This window comes from Aulonocara sp. 'chitande type north' Nkhata Bay, linkage group LG14 (genome assembly GCF_057382095.1).
Source record: "Aulonocara sp. 'chitande type north' Nkhata Bay isolate Kocher_YH1m ecotype deep benthic linkage group LG14, A_spYH_male_GT1.1, whole genome shotgun sequence".
NCBI lineage: Eukaryota > Metazoa > Chordata > Actinopteri > Cichliformes > Cichlidae > Aulonocara > Aulonocara sp. 'chitande type north' Nkhata Bay.
The window spans coordinates 28,061,721-28,082,895 of NC_141357.1; the positions used below are offsets into that span (position 1 = coordinate 28,061,721).

General features: G+C 39.3%; 1 protein-coding gene across 2 annotated transcripts in view; it reads right to left on the reverse strand.

Moving 5' to 3' along the window:
- lrfn1 (leucine rich repeat and fibronectin type III domain containing 1) overlaps positions 1-21,175 on the reverse strand; it is a 137,897-nt gene that overhangs the window by 56,782 nt on the left and 59,940 nt on the right. For both annotated transcript variants that reach the window (XM_086261890.1, XM_086261889.1), the window contains one exon: positions 16,916-16,967. The gene's annotated coding sequence lies outside the window, so the exon portion shown is untranslated. The remainder of the gene's footprint in view (positions 1-16,915; positions 16,968-21,175) is intronic.

Below are 21,175 nucleotides of genomic sequence, written 5' to 3' on the forward strand. Positions count from 1 at the left end.
TCCCATTCTATCGTGATATTTCATTTTCCTATCATTGCCTAACATTATACCGGTATTACCGTGAACGGTATAATATGGCCCAGCCCTAAGTGTGATTGCACATTTTACCTAAAGTATCAAAGTATGTCATAAGTGTCACAAAGTCTGCAGGATAGCCTCCGTTTTTTGGGCCAGAACTGATTGTGTGATAGGCCATTTTCCAGTGTTGTGAACATACATCTGCAGAAAGTGAGAGAGCCCTCAAACAGTGCAGACAGCTAGTCGTGGAGATGTGAGCGTTAAGACCCAAAGAAATGCTTCACAGAGAGAGCATTCAACCATCCTCCCTTTTCCTGGCAGTCACTACAGCAAACCTCACATCAGCATGAATGAAGGAACGGTAGTGAAGAAAAATGACATGCTGAGCTTTCTGGAAGGAGATGTCCTTCATGGGCTACAATACAGCAAATAGTGTTATTATCTATGACCACTGCATTCTGTTATTCCTCTCTCACCCCCTTTCCTTTCTGCTAACACTGTGACGAATAAGGAGCCATACTTCACCTTGTTATTTACATGTAGCTGCAATAATCCTGCATGCTCCTTCCCCTTCACATTCATTTTGATATTCTACAATATTTACGATTAGGGGCTTAGCAGCGTGTACACAGTGCAGGCAGAGAGTAATGAATAAATTAAGCATTAGAGCGAAGGAACAGATCTACTCAGAGGTCACATGTATTTTGCTGCCATTTTAAAACAGGCAGATCGCTGAGGAGCACGGAGGAAGAATACGTCCAGTCAGTTGCAGGTGAGCGGCTGTAAATGGGCGGCCGTCAAGGGAGCGCCTGAATAATTTATAGCTCCTCTTGTGCTGCACAAACAGAGGCGGCTTATTTCAAACAAAGAGAACACGATGTCTGTTATGAATTTCTGTTATGCTTTGTTTCGCCCTGTCAGGTTTGTACACTGCATTTTCATCTGCATCTGATTTCCTTTCATTTGATCTATCAAACTGCTGACATGCTGTCACGGTCCTGGGTCGGGTCGACCCAGCATTTTGAGTTTCTTATGTTTTGGTTTATTTTTGCATTATGGATTGGTTATTCTCTGGTGATACTGTTTTGATTACAATTATATTCTGATTCTTTAGTTATCTGATGATGATGTTGATGACGATGATGATTATGTCTGGTTTAGGTTTTGTTATCTTGCCCTTATGTTTGGTTTAGGTTGCCTGTGCTTGGTCTTCTCTGCCCGTATGTCCCTCTGTTTGTCCATAACGTCATTATGCCTGTTTACGAGTCTGTCTCTGTCTGGCGTGTGCTTCCTGTCTTATTTTGTAGGTCTGTGTCCTTTGTCAGTGCGTTCAGCTTTGTGCTCTCCCTGTCTCGTCAGTGTAATCAACGTCAGCCGTGTCTCCCAGCTGTTTCCTCTTTGCTCCGTTCACCTCTTGTATTTAGTGTCTGTGTCTTCCCCTACTCGGTGTCGCATCGTTAACGTCTGTTCACCCTCACTTGCTGCGTGTTTAGGATTTCCAGTCCTCCTGCATCTCTGTTTAGAGTTTTGTTTGCTTTTGTGAGTTTTATTTTATCTTGATGTTCTGCTCCAGCAATAAAGCTGCATTTTCTGTCTAAACCTCGTGTCCTGAGAATCCTGCATTTTGGGTCCACCACTCCTGCCTGCCTGCCACACAGCCGACCATGACAGATGCTTCCTAAGCAAAAAAAAGCTCGGTCAGGGTTTGGGTCGGAGAGCAAGAAAGCCGCATGTCAGGGTGCTTTTAATCTTTGATCCAATCTATCTCTCATTTTCCTGCAGCCTGAGACGTCAGTCTCCAGAGATGCCAGGTCTCACTAACACTATTCTACTGAGAATTTCACAGCATGAACCGTTAAACATGGCGCTCTCGTAAGAAATCATACTGAGAGGCTGATTGCCATTTCTTACCAACTCCACCAGCATAGTTTAACACATTTATTAACTCTTCTGCATTCTCTGGCAAATCCTAAAAAATAAAGTCAAACAATTGAGATATTTGCACAATGAAAGAAAAGTTCAAAATAATTTCTTTTTCCCACATCTTGTACTGAGTTTACCAAAATATTGTGTTTCTCTGTGGCTTTGATCCCCCAATCCAAATTCTCTTAATGGCAACAATCTCAAGTTACTATCTGAGTTATTCTTGTTAGACAGTAAAGAGACAGATTGAAAGTAAGAAATAGGATTTATAAACAGCATTATACAAACAACAGCCTGCAAGCTAAAACTGCTTTTCTGTGTTGCTGCTATAACTATTGTTGTTGTTGTGACTGTAGTGCCACTCACAAACAGCTATAATTCCTAAGTGCTTTGTGATGTCAAGTCTTGACTCACTGGATGTGTGCGCGCGCGTGCGTGTGTGTATAATTTCTTTAGTTGTTGTTTTTAGCTTCAGCTGTGCCTTCCTTTCAATGCTTTGACATTGTTTTGGCTTCTTGCTGCATTTGTGCTTGCTGCTTTCAAGGAAGAGCATCAGCCTGCATAGACTGCAAGTGATGATAATGTCACTGGCAGCAACTTATCCATTTACGTTACATTGATTTCAATTTTAAAGAAATAGATCAGACCTGTTATGCAGATTTGCCTTCTGCGTTTGAAGGCGAGCTTTGCTTTCCTCCCATCCTTTCCATTCTGCAACTCCAAACAAACCCAAGTCTCCCTTGTCGCATGCATAAGGCTCTGCCATTATAGGGCATATCCCTCAACAGAAGGTACCCTCAATCTGTATTCCCGGTTTGTCCTTTACTGTTGAATTTTGTGACAAACGGTTTGGATTGTTTTGTATAATTTGCAAAAACAACTGACAGATCACTTTTGCAAGGATGGGAAAGGTCAGCAGAAATAATAAACATCTCTTTAATTGATTTGCTAATTAGTTGCCAATTAAAGTGACCACATTCCTAATCATGTAAAACACTCTGTGGCCAATAAATACTTACTCAGCATCTGCTCTAGTTTTCCTGCTGCAACCTGCTGCTTCTTTTGAGCCTATTTTTAAAGGGAACATTTTAAAGGGGGCATGTAGTGTGTATTTCTAGGTCTACAATTTTATTCTGGGGCTCTAATGGCATATTTTTGCATGATTTACAGTTCATAAACTCCGGATTTGTATTATGTCTGTCTCTTTATTGAGCCCTTCAGGTCAGTTTCTATCTGAAAAATTGTGTTTAAGGTCCCGTCTCTTAAATCCTACCTCTCCATGAGCCCACTCTGTTCTGACTGGCAGGCTAAGAGAGGATGGCAATGGAAAGTTCACAAGACAAACAATAGTAGCTGGATTTTCTTTTCTTTTTTTAAATACTCTCTGCTCTGAGAGTACATATTGTCACACACAGCTGCACAGACTAGCAAAGCCTGCAGCAGAAACAACCAATGCCACCAGGAATACAATTATCATTTGAATATAAAGTGTGTCAGTGATTATGTTTTTTAGCCTTGATGACCTAACTGCATGATTTCTTTTAAAACAATTTAAACACACCGCCTTATTAGCCTTGCCAGTATCGGGTTAGATCTCTTTTTGCCTTCAGAACTGCCTGAAGTCTGTGTGGCAAAGATTCAACAAGGTGAAGGAAGCACTCCTCGGAGAATTTGGTCCATATTGACATGATAGCATCATGCAGTTGATGCATATTTGTTGGCTTTACATCCAGAATGCAAATCTCCCTTTCAACCACATCCCATAAGCGCTCTATTGGACTCATCAGAGGCCATCTGAGTATCTTTTGTGAAGAAAATATTCCCCACACCATTACACCACCAACAACAACCTGAACTGGCGATATAAGGCACGATGGATCCATGCTTTCGTATTGCTTATAGTAAATTCTGGCGTACTACCTGAAGGTTGCAGCAGAATTCAAGACTCAATGAACCAAGCCATTTCAATCGCCTTTCTTCTCCATTCTGATGCTCAGTTTGTCTCATGCTCTGCATGCTTAAACGCTGACATGTAACCGGGTTATTGGATATTTGTATTAATGAGCATTTGAACAGATGTACCTAATAAAATTGAAATGACTGGTAGCAAACTAAACATTTTGTTTGTTTGTTTTGTTTGTTTTATGAAGATGGATTTGTGATATAGTCAGTGCCTTGTTACCACATGTTTATATCTTACTGCCATCTGAAGTCTTACATTTGCAGAGAGTTTCCTACAATTTAGGCCACGGAAACTTCCACTATAAATTGATATTAATTACATAAATAGACATAATAATAATAACTAATAACTTTAATAACTAGAAATCTCAATTTTTTTTAATTGACATCTAGAGAAAAACAGTTATTACATCATTATTAAGTGTGTCCTTCCGATTACTTATATCACTAGTAGTTCAAAGTGTTTCACAGGTAGTAGAACTTACCAGAAATCTTCTCTGGATTTAGGTTACCTCAGTGTCTTTTGTATCTTTTGTATAATCTCAGACTGCATGTTGCTGACATCAGGGCACTGTGGGAGCTGTACCATCTGCTACAGGACTCCTTGTTCTTCTTGTCGCTAAAGATAGCTCTTTATGACTTTGTTTGGTTCTGTGTTTTGGGTCTTTGTCATTTTACACAATGGATCTGGGATGTTGAGAAGTCTCCTTGATGGCTGTTTCATGATGAATAAGAGACTAAACAGCTCAAGTGCCTCAAATTTTTTGCACAATAGAGTAAAAAGATAATTACTGTCGTAGCTCCCTTTGCATTACAAAGCACGCTACACTGTATGTTTCACTGAAAACTGTTTAAACGATCAAATCTAAACTATCAATAGGCCCCGATATTCCATTCTCAGTCTCTTTTCGCAGTGTGCTCAGGCATCTGTAAGCCAGTGCCTGTTCTCACACATGAGAGTTAACATGTTGTCAGAAAGGTTTCTATATTTAGAGACACCTCCCTGAGAGGTTGGCTAACTAAAGTTGAGAAAACACACACTTCAGTTGGGAGAGAATCAGCTAGGGCGAGCTCTCAAGTCACAGAACTCTGTTGGAAGTTTTAAGTCAGATATTCACTTGTCACATTAAAACAATCAGACTCGGGCTGTGAGTAGCTGCTGATCCTCTGATAATACAGGCACGCAAGACAGTGACTTGTGTTTGGAAAATAAATATATAGAGCTAGCCTATAAATACTTGATATAGTCACGCAATAAATACAGGGAGTGCAGAATTATTAGGCAAGTTGTATTTTTGAGGAATAATTTTATTATTGAACAACAACCATGTTCTCAATGAACCCAAAACACTCATTAATATCAAAGCTGAATGTTGTTGGAAGTAGTTTTTAGTTTGTTTTTAGTTTTAGCTATTTTAGGGGGATATCTGTGTGTGGAGGTGACTATTACTGTGCATAATTATTAGGCAACTTAACAAAAAACAAATATATACCCATTTTAATTACTTATTTTTACCAGTGAAACCAATATAACATCTCCACATTCACAAATATACATTTCTGACATTCAAAAACAAAACAAAAACAAATCAGCGACCAATATAGCCACCTTTCTCTGCAAGGACACTCAAAAGCCTGCCATCCATGGATTCTGTCAGTGTTTTGATCTGTTCAGAGACACTGTTCAGAGAGGTGTACTGTTTTCCCTCCTTGTAAATCTCACATTTGATGATGGACCACAGGTTCTCAATGGGGTTCAGATCAGGTGAACAAGGAGGCCATGTCATTAGTTTTTCTTCTTTTATACCCTTTCTTGCCAGCCACGCTGTGGAGTACTTGGACGTGTGTGATGGAGCATTGTCCTGCATGAAAATCATGTTTTTCTTGAAGGATGCAGACTTCTTCCTGTACCACTGCTTGAAGAAGATGTCTTCCAGAAACTGGCAGTAGGACTGGGAGTTGAGCTTGACTCCATCCTCAACCCGAAAAGGCCCCACAAGCTCATCTTTGATGATACCAGCCCAAACCAGTACTCCACCTCCACCTTGCTGGCGTCTGAGTCGGACTGGAGCTCTCTGCCCTTTACCAATCCAGCCACGGGCCCATCCATCTGGCCCATCAAGACTCACACTCATTTCATCAGTCCATAAAACCTTAGAAAAATCAGTCTTGAGATATTTCTTGGCCCAGTCTTGACGTTTCAGCTTGTGCGTCTTGTTCAGTGGTGGTCGTCTTTCAGCCTTTCTTACCTTGGCCATGTCTCTGAGTATTGCACACCTTGTGCTTTTGGGCACTCCAGTGATGTTGCAGCTCTGAAATATGGCCAAACTGGTGGCAAGTGGCATCTTGGCAGCTGCACGCTTGACTTTTCTCAGTTCATGGGCAGTTATTTTGCGCCTTGGTTTTTCCACACGCTTCTTGCGACCCTGTTGACTATTTTGAATGAAACGCTTGATTGTTCGATGATCACGCTTCAGAAGCTTTGCAATTTTGAGACTGCTGCATCCCTCTGCAAGATATCTCACTATTTTTGACTTTTCTGAGCCTCTCAAGTCCTTCTTTTGACCCATTTTGCCAAAGGAAAGGAAGTTGCCTAATAATTATGCACACCTGATATAGGGTGTTGATGTCATTAGACCACACCCCTTCTCATTACAGAGATGCACATCACCTAATATGCTTAATTGGTAGTAGGCTTTCGAGCCTATACAGCTTGGAGTAAGACAACATGCATGAAGAGGATGATGTGGACAAAATACTCATTTGCCTAATAATTCTGCACTCCCTGTACTGAATATATTGAAAATATAAAAAAGTGACACCAAATTAGCCCAGCTATAAACTTTATGTAGTCTTTTTATATTTGAAATGAACAGAGAGACTTCTCTGTAGCTTGAATCAAAGATCCAGGAGGATTACATCCCATTTGTGGCTTGTCTTTGGGATCAGACATCAATTTGCTTCTGTGTATGATAGCAAGTCTTGCTACACCGCATATGTGGGCAGGGAATGAGAGGAATGTTTGCTCACCTCTCCATCATAATCTGTTGTTCATCAAAGAGATCTATTTTCTGCCCTCTTTGTACCTTTTCACCGGACGGCAAACTCTGACAAAGTGCCTGGGTCTGTGCTTTCTAATGATGATATATGAGAGTTATCCTGAGGATGTTGTCAGATCAGGGACTGTGCTGTGGGTGTAAACCTACGGGGTGAGATGAGGTAAAAAAAAAAAAAAAAAGTCTTTCTTCTGTGATTCAAAAAGATTATCTGGTGATGAAGTGCTACTCTTGAGAACCTTGAGGTTCTTTAACTCTGTTAAATAGACCTTAACGTTGACTATTATTAACCCCATTTTCTAATGTGTTTATCTATAAGTGAAACTATCACGACTATCACGGATCTAAGCTGTTCAATGAAGATACTTGCTCCTTCAAGGGTCTTGATTCACAGATGGCAATATATATATATATATATATATATATATATATATATATATATATATACCTTTCTGTGATAAGATGAATATGTGTTGTAATGCTGTTTAGAAAAATTGCCAGAACCTGGGTTTTTGGTGGATTTTCAAATATCTATGTGGTTGCAGAAATGAGGATTAGTTTACAAATCTTTAAATACACACACTCCTTAAAATGGATCCCACTGCGTGTGAAATCTCGCTGTTGTTCAGCTTGTGCTGCTTTGACACAGTGCATTTTACAACAGCCATTTCTCAAACTGACACAGAATAAAGAAGGGTCGCAGCCTCCTTCTGTTTAATTATAGCAACTTGAGAAAAGCAGCAGAAGCCATCGAAACAGCTATTTGCAAGGAGGGAGCCCAATTTCAAAATGAGGCAGAAATCTATATTTTGGTGCATTGATATTTGGCATGTTGAATGTGTTCTCATTTTGCAAAGCACTAGACTCATGGCAGCTGGTTTAGCTTTTTTTTCTGCTGCATGAGAAAAACACAAAAGTTTTTCTTTGGAAAGTTGCTAGGTTTTTACTCTGTTTAATCCAGTTCTTCTACCTGATTATTGTCAAAGGAATGGCTTTTGTTTGTTAAGCCACTTTACACTGGCCTATGAATCATTCAACCTTAAAAAAAAAACACCTAACTCAAGGGATGAACCATTGTTGTGTCTCCACACAATAAAACTTAGGAGAGAACTAGTTTTAAATTGTGTCTTTAGATAATTTACTAGATTGTTACTAGCAGCCCATCACTAAATATGTTCTCTTTAGAAGACTTTGTGAAAAATAAAACCACAGTCTGATTGAATTTATTTTTAAAGCCATCATGGTGTTTCCCAAAAAAACCTTTACCTGAAAACTTGGGATATCTTGGCATGGTCTGCAGTGTGTCCTTAGAAAAAAAAAACTAAGGAAACTGGTGAAATGAAGGAAAAAGGAGGAAGTGACAGGACTGAAAAATGGACCACAGCAGATGAATAGTATCTGAAAGTCATGTTCTTACAAAATACAAAACAAATCCAAAAAATGCCTGATTCAGGACTTAAAAGATACTGCATATCTGGTCCTTCATTCATCTAGTATTCACTGTATTCTTGTCAGAAATGGTTTCAGTGGAGGGGTGGCTGCAAAGAAGCCATTTTTAAGAAAGAGAAACAGGGACAAAAGGTTGAGGTTTGCCAAGAACTAGACTGAAAATCAGTGGTAACAGGATTTATTGAGTGATGAATCAATTTTGTAAATTTTTGGCTCAAATTGTCACCAGCATATATGAAGGATGTCAGTAGAGAAGCGCAACAGGGTACAACCATCTGTAATACACTGAAGACTCTGTCATGGTTTGGGGATTTGTCAAAACTGATGGAATTAGGAGCATAGAGAAGTGCAGTCAGAGCCACCATGTAATACCATCTGGAAAATTTTTGAGCACCAGCTTTATTTTTTAATATGACCATAAATCAAACACACTGCCAGTGCAGTAAAATCATACCTGGAAAGACAAATACTTAATGGATTGCTATCAGCAATGGATTGGCCTCCCCAGAGCCCAGATCTCAATATTATTGAAGCAGTGTGTGACCATCTTGATGGAGAATGGAACAAAAAGGCAGCCAACATCCAAAGAACAGCTTTGAATGTCCTTCAAGAAGTCCGGAGAACTATTCCTGAAGACTTCTTAGAGAAATTACAAGAAAACTTGCCTAAGGGAGATCAGGCTGTGTTGAGGAATAAAGGTGATCATACATTAGAGTTCTCTATTTTTTAAATTTGAATAAATCATTACACCTATTTCCCATTTTCCAAGGAAAATAGAGAGAAATGAGGAGTGGATGAAGACTTTTGCACCCTACATACCAAAACGTCTACATTGTTGATTTTAGTCCATCATCTATAAATACCTTGCTTAGGGCAGATTAATTAAATAAAGCACTTTGGAAATTATTTTATTCTTAATAGAAAACTCTGCGAATTTTTATAACCTGAGGTAATGCTTATGAAGCTTTTGTCAACTTAAGGGAAGGAGAACTGTTAAATAAGCATTTTACCAGCATCCCAAAGTATCAGCACTAATTAAAGTGCACAATGATTATTTATTTACACGCTTATTTCGTTTTCTGCAAACTTACATTTACAACTAATGTGTTCTTCACCAATAGTGCCCTTAAACTGTCAGCAAGCAGCTCAGTATCAGTGATTGCAGCATGCACAGATAAACTTGATTTGTTTTAACTGTTGACTTGGCAAATCTGACGGATTTGATTCGCAATCTTCACTTCACTCTTGAAACACAAGTTTTTTTTCTTTTCTTTTTTCTTTAAGTAAACACAAAAAAACATTACATCTGGTTTTCAACTTTTTCAGAAATAATGGCTTTCAAAACTATCATTATCCTCCATAGTTTGACTTGCTTTACCGTGCTTCTTGAAAGATTTGAGAAAAGAAGGAGAGTGCTGCTGATGTTTGTAATTTTCTTTTTTAAATTTCTAAAAGAAACAAAAATACAACTAGACAAATCACACACATTTGCACTAACAATGACATATAGACCAATCAGACACAACATTATGATCACTGACAGGTGAAATGAATAACACTGATTATCCCTTCTTCATAGCACATGTGATTAGGGAACAAGTATCTCCAAAGCTGCAGCTCTTGTGGGGTGTTCCTGGTCTGCAGTGGTCAGTATCTATCAAAAGCGGTCCAAAGAAGCAACAGTGGTGAACCAACGCTAGGGTTATGGGCGGCCATGTTGTCCGAGCCAACAGGCTTTAATTGTTTCCATTGCTGAAAAAGTTAATGCTGGCTCTGATAGAAAGGTGTTAGAATTAGGGCTGCCACAAACGATTATTTTGATAGTCGACTAGTCACCAATTAATTTTGCGATTAGTCGACTAATCAGATCATCCTCCATTGGACGTAAAACGCACAGTTTATTGCACCAGCGTGCATCTGCTCTTATATAACTATCATTAGCTTACAGCTTTAAGTGTTTAATGTGCTAACTACAAATAAAGACAAAATGGTAGTTTATTAAATTTTAATGAAATTTGCAGATTGTTTCGGTGAAGTTTAATAAACTCCTTGCTATCTAAAATATAACGGGACACTGGAGTATATTCTCGAGCATCTCACACTTCTGATGATCAGTTGTCTGCTTGACGTTTATTCAGCTGTATAAAAACTATAACTTTAATCTCAGCCACACCGATTTACTCAGGAACAAATAAAATACTAAAAAAGCCAAACAATAACATTTTTAAGTTATCTAAATGACTTATATATCATGTTTAACCTGAGTAGCGAAAGACGGCGGTGGGTTTGAAAACGATTTGCCGGGAGTCCGGTGTTCTCACAGGCTCTAGTGAGCCTTGCCCCCGGCTAGCTATCGAGCTGGTGGATAACAGACGTCTCCGAAAAGTCGGAGCGCTTTTGAAAATATGTGGTGTCTTGATAAACTGAGCAGATATTTGAGGTTTACACAGCTACATTCTTGCCTGAAAATATGTTAAACGTTTATTTTGTGACCCAGAAAGAATAATAAGAGTAATATTAAAACTAAGTAGCTGCCGCCATTGTTGGAAACTGAGCTGGGCCGCGCTATGAATTCTGGGACAGAGCTGCTTCTTCTTCTTCGGGGTTTAACGGCAGCTGGCATCCTCGTACATGCAGTGCTGCCATCTTCTGTTTCAGTCCGTTATTACACTCTTAAATCCTACTACTTATTCCTGCGTCTTTTGTGATCTTACAAAGCTTCAAACGACGCGTCGACTATTAAATCAGTCGTCGACGATTTTGATAGTCGACGTAATCGTGACTAGTCGACTAATCGTGGCAGCCCTAGTTAGAATAGACAGTACATTGCAGTTTTTAGTGTATGGGGCTGCATAGTCACAGCAGCCATCTTGACCCTGTCCACCGCAAAAACCGGCAATAAACGGCAAGGGAGCATCAGAACTGGACCACAAAGCAATGGAAGAGGTTGGCCTGGAGTAATGAATTACTTGGATGGCTGGGGACGAGTGCAACTCTCACATTGGGAGCACATGGCACCCAGATGTACTATGTGAAGATGGCAAGCTGATGGAGGCAGTGTGATGTTTGAGCAATAATTAGCTATGGAAACCTTGGGTCCTGCCATCCATGTGGATGTTATGTTAACATGTACCACCTACCTAAGCACTGTCGCAGAACAACAGCAACACCCTTTCATGAAAACAATATTAGCTGATGGCTGTGGCCTCTTTCAGCAGGATAATGTGCCCTGCCACAAAGGAAAAATGGTTCAGGAATCTCAATTTCAAAAATGATTCGGTTCTCAATTCAATCGCCACATCTATCTATCTATCTATCTATCTATCTATCTATCTATCTATCTCACCAAATACATGAAGCCCACTATCTACAGTAATGAACTGGCCTTACTCTGTGCTGAGCTCTGTTCTTTTCAGTCTTCCTGTATAACAGCTTTTAGAGGGAAAATGAACCAAAGTACTGTAACCTGGATTGCACATGTAATAACATGTCAAAGGTGTCAAACTCATTTCCTGCACTCAGCTCGCTACCAAAGGAGACCAAAATCACCTCCCTGAGAAAATAAATCATAATCCGAGACCGTGTCGTCCACGTTGTTTTTAATTTACACCACTGAGTTAAATCTTCTCTTTGACTGATGACTGAGAACCTTCACAGACAAATCTTCTCTTTGCTAAACTAATTCGAAGAACTCAATCAACTCAACAGAGAATCGCAGATATTCTGCTCGTTTTAGAAAGTCCATAAGAAGCTCTACATCTCGTTTTATGTATTTCTAAGTGAATTCAATTCCTAATGCAAGTGTTTTGCCTTTAAAAGACTTTCTATTTCTATCCAAGTGCCAAATAAACTGATAGCTGCTTTCCTGTGCAGCGCTCCAACGAGACACTCCCTTTGTGCAGAATGTATCCTGCAGAACTGCCAGTTCAGAGGAAGAAAAAAAATCAATGTCCTCTCAAAGTGCCACATTATATAAACCCCAGCAATCAGAAACATGATCAGATTCAATATTTGCACTGTTATGTGGCCATGTTCACTGACATATCATGATATGGTGCATTTGCAGTGTTGTTGTTAATCTTTGGACATTTCTTCTTCTTTTTTTTTGCACTGTTGCATTACAGTATATGTGAAGCTTTTAGATTTGTTTCCCTTTTGTTTGAAAGTTTTAAACGTAGTAAGTGATTAAGAAATAAGATTTCTAAATCACTTAATACATAATAATTAGGGCTGGGCCATATCATACCGTTCACAGTAATACCGGTACAATGTCGGGCAACGATAAGAAAATGAAAAATCGCGATAGAATATGGGTAAAATGCGCATGCACTGGGCCTTTGTTTTCATACGCACATGGCGGAAAAAGCATGGCGGCGACGGAGAATGAGAAGGGCGAAAGTAGATTGTTGAATGAAACAGATGAACTAGAATTGGTTTGTAAAAATGCTGCAACTTCAGTGGTGTGGAACTAGTTTAGCTTTCGTCCGTCACATACACAACAAAGCACTATTTTTGGTAGCGCATGCTAGCGGGCCGTCGTTATTGCCATGGTTTTTGGAAAATACGGCACACTTAAAATCACCTTTGATTTTTCTGACAATCGACAGTGCTCCTTATAATCCCGTGTGCCTTGTGTTTGAATTCTGGTTGGGTTTACTGACCTCGAAACAATTTTATGTCGTACATGGCGCTCGAAAATCTGTCAAATGTTTTAGTACGACTTTGCTAAGCTATGAAGCCGCACCACTTGATGGATTGTCGGAGCATTACGGCTGTCGTAGGCAGGAGCCTGGCAGAGTGATACGTACTGTGCTTCAACATAATATTACCGTATTGTGTGTGTATAACCTCTTTTTAAGTTTTGTGGATATTATACATGGTTATGGTCAGACTATGTCGGCCAATTTCCACTGGAAATGCCTTTTGATTAAACTGTCAACAAGGAGTTTGCATTTGCACTGTTAAATTTTTATATAACTTTAATGCACATAAAAAACAGCTGCTTGTTTAAGTGAAAATACATTGATGGGGTTTTTTTTGCACTAATAAAGTTGTGGAGTTGTAAAGTGTTTTGTCTAGTGTCAATTATATCGTCAGTTATATCGTTATCGCAAATTTTCAAATGTATATCGTGATAAATATTTTTATATTTTTATATCATATCGCCCTGCTCTAATAATAATAATAATAATAATAATGATGATGTGCTCTGTATATGTAGAAAGACACTAAATATCATGAAAGTCCATCCTCCCATTCTTTCCCAACAGACCAGAAAGTCTGCCTGTAAACCAACCAGTGAAGTTTGCAGTAGGCTGTGACGTCAAAACCACATAAGCATAACCCCCACTAGAAGAGATCTGCCTGAGTAGGCACAGACCCTCTGTTTTTTGACTGAGCAGCCACTGCTATTTCCTCACCAGAGTCACTTTTTCAAGCTAAAATATCTCAATCAGGAGCAAAGAACACCAAATCTGTTGTTGTCTGTAAGAGTGAACACAAGAGTCTTCATGTACTCCCAGCATCTGGGGAACTAAATACAAGTGGATTACTTTTATTTTTATGGCAATGTGGTCTGCACCACAGTGGCAAAATCCTTATCTCACAGCCAAGAGATATTTCGAAATTGTAATGGTGAGGCACAGATAGAAATGCTGGAAACCTGGAAACCAAAAATTGTGTTTTTATCGTAGAGTTTTTTATTTGTTTCTCTCTGACTCTCTGTGCTTACACATAACTTATTTAAACACAGACAAATTCCTAATGAAGCCTTCCTTGTTTTTCCTTCCTGTGGCCAGACAACGGAATTAGTGAAAAGCAAAACATGACTAATGTACTGCATGTGTGTACTACATGTTAACCAACAGTCACTTACAAGCCATTTCCAAAGACGTTTTTTGGCAAAGTTACCCTGCACATGTTGTGAAACAACAAAATGTCTCAAACAGCTGCCATATCAGGTGAATGTGCTGCTTCTACCATTGGCTTATCCACTGTGTGACTGGCAGACCTGTGTGTGGCGGGTCTGCTGGATTTAAAGCTACAGACACTGAAACGTCTCTTAGATCTTGACACTGTTTAGATTTAATAATATTCTGTATGACAACCAGAGCTGAAACTTGAAATACATGATCAAGGGACATTAACTTGTTAAAAAGGGTCTGAAAACTAAAGCTGTTTTCACACGTGCGCTGAAGTCTTGAACTTCACTAGACATCACCCAGAAAAGCAGCATGTGAGAACAAATAATGTCAGAATCAATCTGTGTAAGGTCCAAGTGATGTCAGATTGAGCCCAAGTGTGAACAGAGCGAGTAATTGCCCAGAGATTTCACAAAGGTGAGTGTGCATTCTGATGACATTTCTATCATGTCACCTGCACGCTCTATCCTGGTGTCCCCCCTCCCCAAGCCCCTGCCTAAACCAAAGAGTATCTCCAGTAGTGTCAAACACACATGCTACGTGTGAAAGAGCAACACTGGACAGTGCGTCCCTGATCATTCAGACAGTTACATGTGACATTTATGTGTGAAAACAGCTAAAAGCTGGGGCAGAAACCGTCTTTTATAATAATAACCTTTTCGCATCTTATGACTCAATAGGACTGCAAAGAAACAAAAAACTCTGCACCTCCTCTTTCTTTACAGGTTAAAGCCTGATACAGCAGCTTTTGCCCAAACATAGATCTTTTCAGACCAACCTGGGTGAGTAACACAAAGTGGAATGAAGAACAACATTCAGGGAAATAAGATGTGTGGGTGCAACGGGGTGAACAGATGACTTTCACCTAGGAGAGTGAGGTTCAATTTGAGTGAAGCTAAAAGTCAGCAGTGACTTGTTTTTGGCGCGTATGTGTGCGTGCTCATCTGGAGGGGGGCTTAGACGAGAGATATATTTAAATTCTGACGTGTGTTTTCTTTTTTTGTTTTTGCCCCTTCAAATTTCAACTTACTGAAAGGATCTGAAAACTCTCTCCACCACTGGTTAAAACCTCCTACAAGCTGAGAAGATCATGAAAATTTGATGACTGTAATAAATTACTCTAGAAGCTTTAGACCACAGATAAGACAGCACCACTCTCCTTAAGTACAGACCTACCAGGTGATTACTGTAAACACAGGAAAACTAATTTAGCAAGGGTGTATCCAGTCATATTACTTCTTTGTTCTCAAATAATAACTTTTGTTTGTTATGGGAATGTTGACACACAACTACCACTGTAGTGGCTTTCATGACATTGATGAAGCTGTAAATAAAGAGCTTGAAAAGTCACAGCATGTCCATTCTTCCTGGAGCAAGAAATACATTTTTACACTAGTCGCAATTAAAGCAAACGCGAAAACAATAGAAGAAAAAAATCTAAAGCGACGTCGCAGTAAGAAGCTTGCATATCCTTTGTTTTTTGGGGTTTTTTTGCACAAAGGCATTTAGGAAAAACTTGTCATTAGAAACATCCAGCTGCTCTATTTTCTGAGCGGTGATAATGTGCTCTCGTAAGACTTTTGACAAGAGGAAGCACACATGAGGCATGAGTTCATGCCGAGTTTATGTCATGTGAGAGTACAGCAGCTGAAAAGCAGCTTCTATCTATCTGCAAACAGAAACACGAGGGCAACTTAGAATAACAGCGGCACATTGTAGGTGTTCATCTACCAAGGATCCTGCTTAAGGTGTGATATATGCTTCATTGGAGGCTCATAAATAATTGACTCATTACATAATGGTGAAGACAACCTTCCTTCACTTAGTCATTATTTACTGTATAAAGAAAATTCCTTTGAATATATATGACAAACCGCCAATTCCTGAGGAATCAATGTTGCACACATTCATAAGTTTATCAAACCATCTATTGTATGTATTCTCAATCCGTATTCGCAGCAGCCCAGGGTGTTTTCTGCCGTTCATCAGAGAGGCTGTTTTCTCTATTGAGATAAGAAATTAAATCTGCAGGAGCGGAGGATGCTGGGTTTGCTGCAGGGTGGTGAAGCAGCAGCTCTGATAGTGGAGCCGACTCCCATTGCGCAGGCTATGAGGCAAACAGCCGTGGCGCCAGCCCAACCCTGCCTATGTGAGAGGATAGTTAACAGAGTCACTCAGCTGAGGATCTCTCTCTCGTTCTCTCTCTGCCGCTCTCTCCTTTCTGTATGTGAACATGTGGTTAAAGCTGTATGTGATAAAGCGAAGGAAAAGTATGAGACGCTGTGCTTTTGAATTGCTCCGTTTCTCAATTCGAGCTAGTGTGTGGGAGAAAAAAGGAAATGAAAGAGTAAAACTGCAAGCTTCGCCTTTGTGAAGGGAATATGCTCACATGATGAGTCAAACATATTGACCCTGAGCGATCGATCGAGTCAAAGGGTGACAATCTTCCTTTAGCATATCGTTATCAAAGCCTCTTCCTTTCTGTCCGACTGCCGCCATCACTTTCCTCTCACATTAACAGTCTGGATGTTTTGTAGAGTGTTATGCAAATGTAAAGAGGGTTTTAATTTCAATTTGGGAACTCACCAGAATACTGGGCTGTTTTGGATGCTCCTCACAGGGTTCAGTTCAAAGCAGCCTGCGGAAAGAAATAAACGGTCACACCTTAATGTGCAGGCACAAATAACATTGGGGGCCATATGGCAGCAGTTGTAATAGTGTCAGAATTGTAAAAAGGTTCAATTTATAGTTCAATCTTTGATTCCATCCCAGACTTAATACAAATGACTTGATATTTCTGTCTTGGTGGAACAAATAATTTTCTGCCTACAGAGCCTCTTACCCAGGTAGAATTTTCGAGAAGAAATATCGCTCTACTTGCCTCCTACTCTAAAGAAGATTTCCAGCTTTACATAGATAATTAATATTTTTCTCAAGTCTATATAATAATTAACCTTGGATTGTCATTACAGCTATTAAATAGGATGAATGGATTCAATGAATGCCGACTGCTGAATGCTGAACATGTCGTTTCTGGAGGTTTTGCGACCTTCTTTTGTGCCATGCACTAAGTAACACACTGCATTATCGCTGCAAATTTTATTATTAAGATGTCACCCATAGAAAAATCGAGAGGTTCAGTAAAGGTAATAACTTTAACAGAATGATAAAGAAATACCGTAAGGTATTTTAATCCAATACAGCCTCCACACTGACCAAGCGATTAAAGATTATATTGCGGGCACAGAAACAATCTGTCCCAGCTCATTAATTACACCCGCCTTTTCAGTTAAACAGTTATTTAATGAATTAAATTAATCATCTAACTAATCATTTCATTAATTAACAACATCTGCACTGATTCTTCTGCACTGTCTCAAAGCTGTGAACCAACCTTAAACCTCTTATTAGCAATACCAAAACCTTTTACTACCTTTATGCTAAAAGGTCAAAGCAGGATCAAGTTTTTACAGATAGATGGCTTTAGCTTCCTCTCTCCAAATTTTTAATAAAAGACATTTTATGAATTCATAAAGATATTAGCTCATTTGGAATTTGATGGCAACACAAGGCTGGAAACGTAATTGGTATTAAACAGAAAAGACTGAAAAATGAAAAATCATTTAGCAAAGAATTAGGTTAATTGGCAACAAGTCAGTAACACCACTGGGTTTAAAATAGCATCTTAGAGAGGAAGAGTTTCTCAGAAGATGCACAAGATACCCAAATTTGCAAAAAGACTGCATCTACAAATTATAGAATCATGTTTCTCAACGTAAAATTGCAAAGGCTGGGAATATCTCTCGTACCTCTGTATGGTACGTAACATCATCAAACAATTGCGATTATCTGGAGAAATCTCTGTGTGAAAGGGACAAGGCCAAAACTCAATGTCAGAGGCCTGTGATCTTCAGGCCCTCAAGAGCTCCTGCATTAAAATCACTGTATGGGCTCAGGAACACTTCCAGAAGTGCAAGCTGAAGCTCTTTCACACAAAGAAGAAGCTATATGTGAACATGAAACAGAAATGCCACCATTGTCTTTGGGCCACTGTTCATTTGAAATATGAGGCAATTGGAAAACTATGAACATGGGTAATCTGCATCCTCCAGATTACACAGAAAAGAGAAGAGGGACAATCTGTCTTGTCATCAGCATTTAGCTCAAAAGCCCAGGTTTCTGATGGTATGAGGATGCACTACTGCTTATAGAACTGGCAGCTTCACATCTGGAAAGACACCAATAACCTCCTAAGACCCGAACTCTTCCACGGCATGCATTTTTAATTTCTCTTTGATATTTGGGCTGATTGGGACCTGATGAATGTAGAAACAAAGAATAACCAGATTTTTTTTTTTTACCTGATTTTTGTTTTTAAGAAAAATGAGAGCCACATATGAGGATATTCGTTTAAAATTTTGATAGAACACTAGCAGTATAATGTCCTTGTAAGTGGATATCAGTAGAGCAAAATTGAGTATTTTAGTCTAAATAACCCAAAATGTGATGTCCACATATGTGGACGCCAGGTCCTAGGAGGTTAATGCTAGAAGGTATATACAGGTTATAGGGCAACATATACAATGTCTTGCATATTTCAGCAAGTCAATGCTAAAGAACATAATGCAGCTATTGAAACAGCATGGCTTCACAACAGAAGACTCCCTGAACTGCTGACCTGGCCTGCCTGTACACATTTGGACCACCAGGAAGTGAAAATTACAGTAAAGAAGACCCAGGGCTGTTGAGCAGCTCGAATCCTTTATCAGACAAAAATGAGACAACATTCCTCTTCCAAAAGTCCAGCAGCTGCTCTCCTCAGTTCCCAGATGTTTACATACTGTTATTAGAAGAAGAGGGGATGCACACATGGGTATTCACAGACGCGGACTAAAGCTTTCTTGGCTGCTGCCTCAAAGCACACTGTGCGCTGTCTATCTTGCGTGCTGCACAATATCGTTTATTATTTAGTAAATATTGATATCTATGACTAGCTAGTTTATTGTGATGGTGTTTTGTTTTCTCTATTATTATGTTGCTCTTTGTTGTTTGCTGTCTCCTCTGTTTGTTTTTTTTGTTTGTTTTTTTTTTTTTTTCTCCATACAGGTGACCCAGGAGTTCTTTTTTTTTTTTCTCTCTCTTCCCCCCCCCTTCTCACCGTCTCTTCTCCCCTTTGGTTTTCTTTCTTTCTCTCCCCCTCTTTCTCTCATTCATTCCCCCTGTCCTATTTATTAAAAAAAAAAAAAAAAAAAAATGACAAAGGATGAACTGAAGCTCTGCCATCACGTAATGTCGCATACTGCTGTTTCTGATGTCATTTAGGAAAAAAAAAAAAAAAAAAAAAAAAAGAAGAAGAGGGGATGCTACACAATCATAAACACAGCCCATTAAACACAAAGATGTGTTGCTGCTATTAAATTCAGAATGAGAAATTGCTCAATTTCTCAGCTTAAACATTTCATATGTTTTCTGTGGTTAATTGCCAAAAAAACTTATTTCATTCAGATTTTCTTTAGATTTTACAAGCGTCCCAACTTGAGTTCATAGTACTGCATGCCAAAAATATTCCACTAGATATTTTTGATCCATCAACTTGTATTCAAGTGAGTAAAATGTGTTGTTGTTGTTTTTTTTAATTGACAACAACTAACTCACATCACCCACCATAAAAACCAATGGTAATATCTGGCAGACAGATGATCTGTTATTAAGACGTTTAAAGCACTGACTGGGTATAAACCCAGCATGTACCATCTAAGTTTGGTGTAAACACTTTCCCAAATACACAAAGAAAATGTCAAATCTCATTGAAGCCACTGCAGAAATGTAAATAGGTTAAAATTATTCAAGGCAGCTTTCTGTCTCTCCCCAGTTCACTAAATGTGCACATGGAGCTATCATTTTTAATTGAAGCTTTAGGAGATGAAGGAAAAGAGGAACAGTTTTTCAGGAGTAATGACAACATAGGAATAGCTCTGATTCTCCTCTGTCAAATTTAATTGCCAAAACAGCCATCTTGATTAAAATCTCAACAGCCCTTTTTATCAGTCCCAGCCATGGCAGAGAAAGCGTGTTTGTCCAAGCAATAAATATTTACCAACCCAAACTCTCCATTCTACCAAGTGTAAACAAGGTAAGTCTCTACAAAAGACCCTGACATTGAGAGCAACCTTTAGAGGTTGTTCAGTAGCAATCAATTACATCAGATAGAGACATGCCCCCACTTCTTCTTCTGTGTCAAGTTTGCGGCTCACCTCCTGCCTACACGGGCTCTCTTAACGTGCACTGTGGGTGATATTCCAAACATTAGCTAAATCCAAAATCATCAAGTTTAATCTAATACAGCTTATTTTCTTTTACATTACATAATGTCAAAGAGCCAGCATTCCCTGACCTAAACAGCAATGTGAAAAGTACAATTTCATGGTTGCTGCTCTTCCCTGAGATGCCTATTCTATCTCTGTGTTCTTAAAGGACTAAAGATTTGACTAATACGTACTGTACACACTCGAGCTGCAAATATCACCAGTGCTTTTCAAGACGGTTTAAGCCGTCATAGCACATATTGTAAATGCACGCTACCTGCCCCTCCATCGACTCATCAAACTCCCACTCAGACACATCAAACACATCCAGTGCGTGCGCATCCGCGTCACTTGAGTGACATGCCGATTGGGTTTTGTGCGAGGATTTTCTACTCTGCATATGGCTGATTGCTGCTATTTCTCTAATTAAAAACACTGTAGAGGGATGTGTGACTTCCAGTGGCGAGGAGAAAGGTCGGATGCTCGAAAACAAAAGCAGTTTTTTCTTCAAAACATCTTTCAGAGATCAGATGTCATTAGA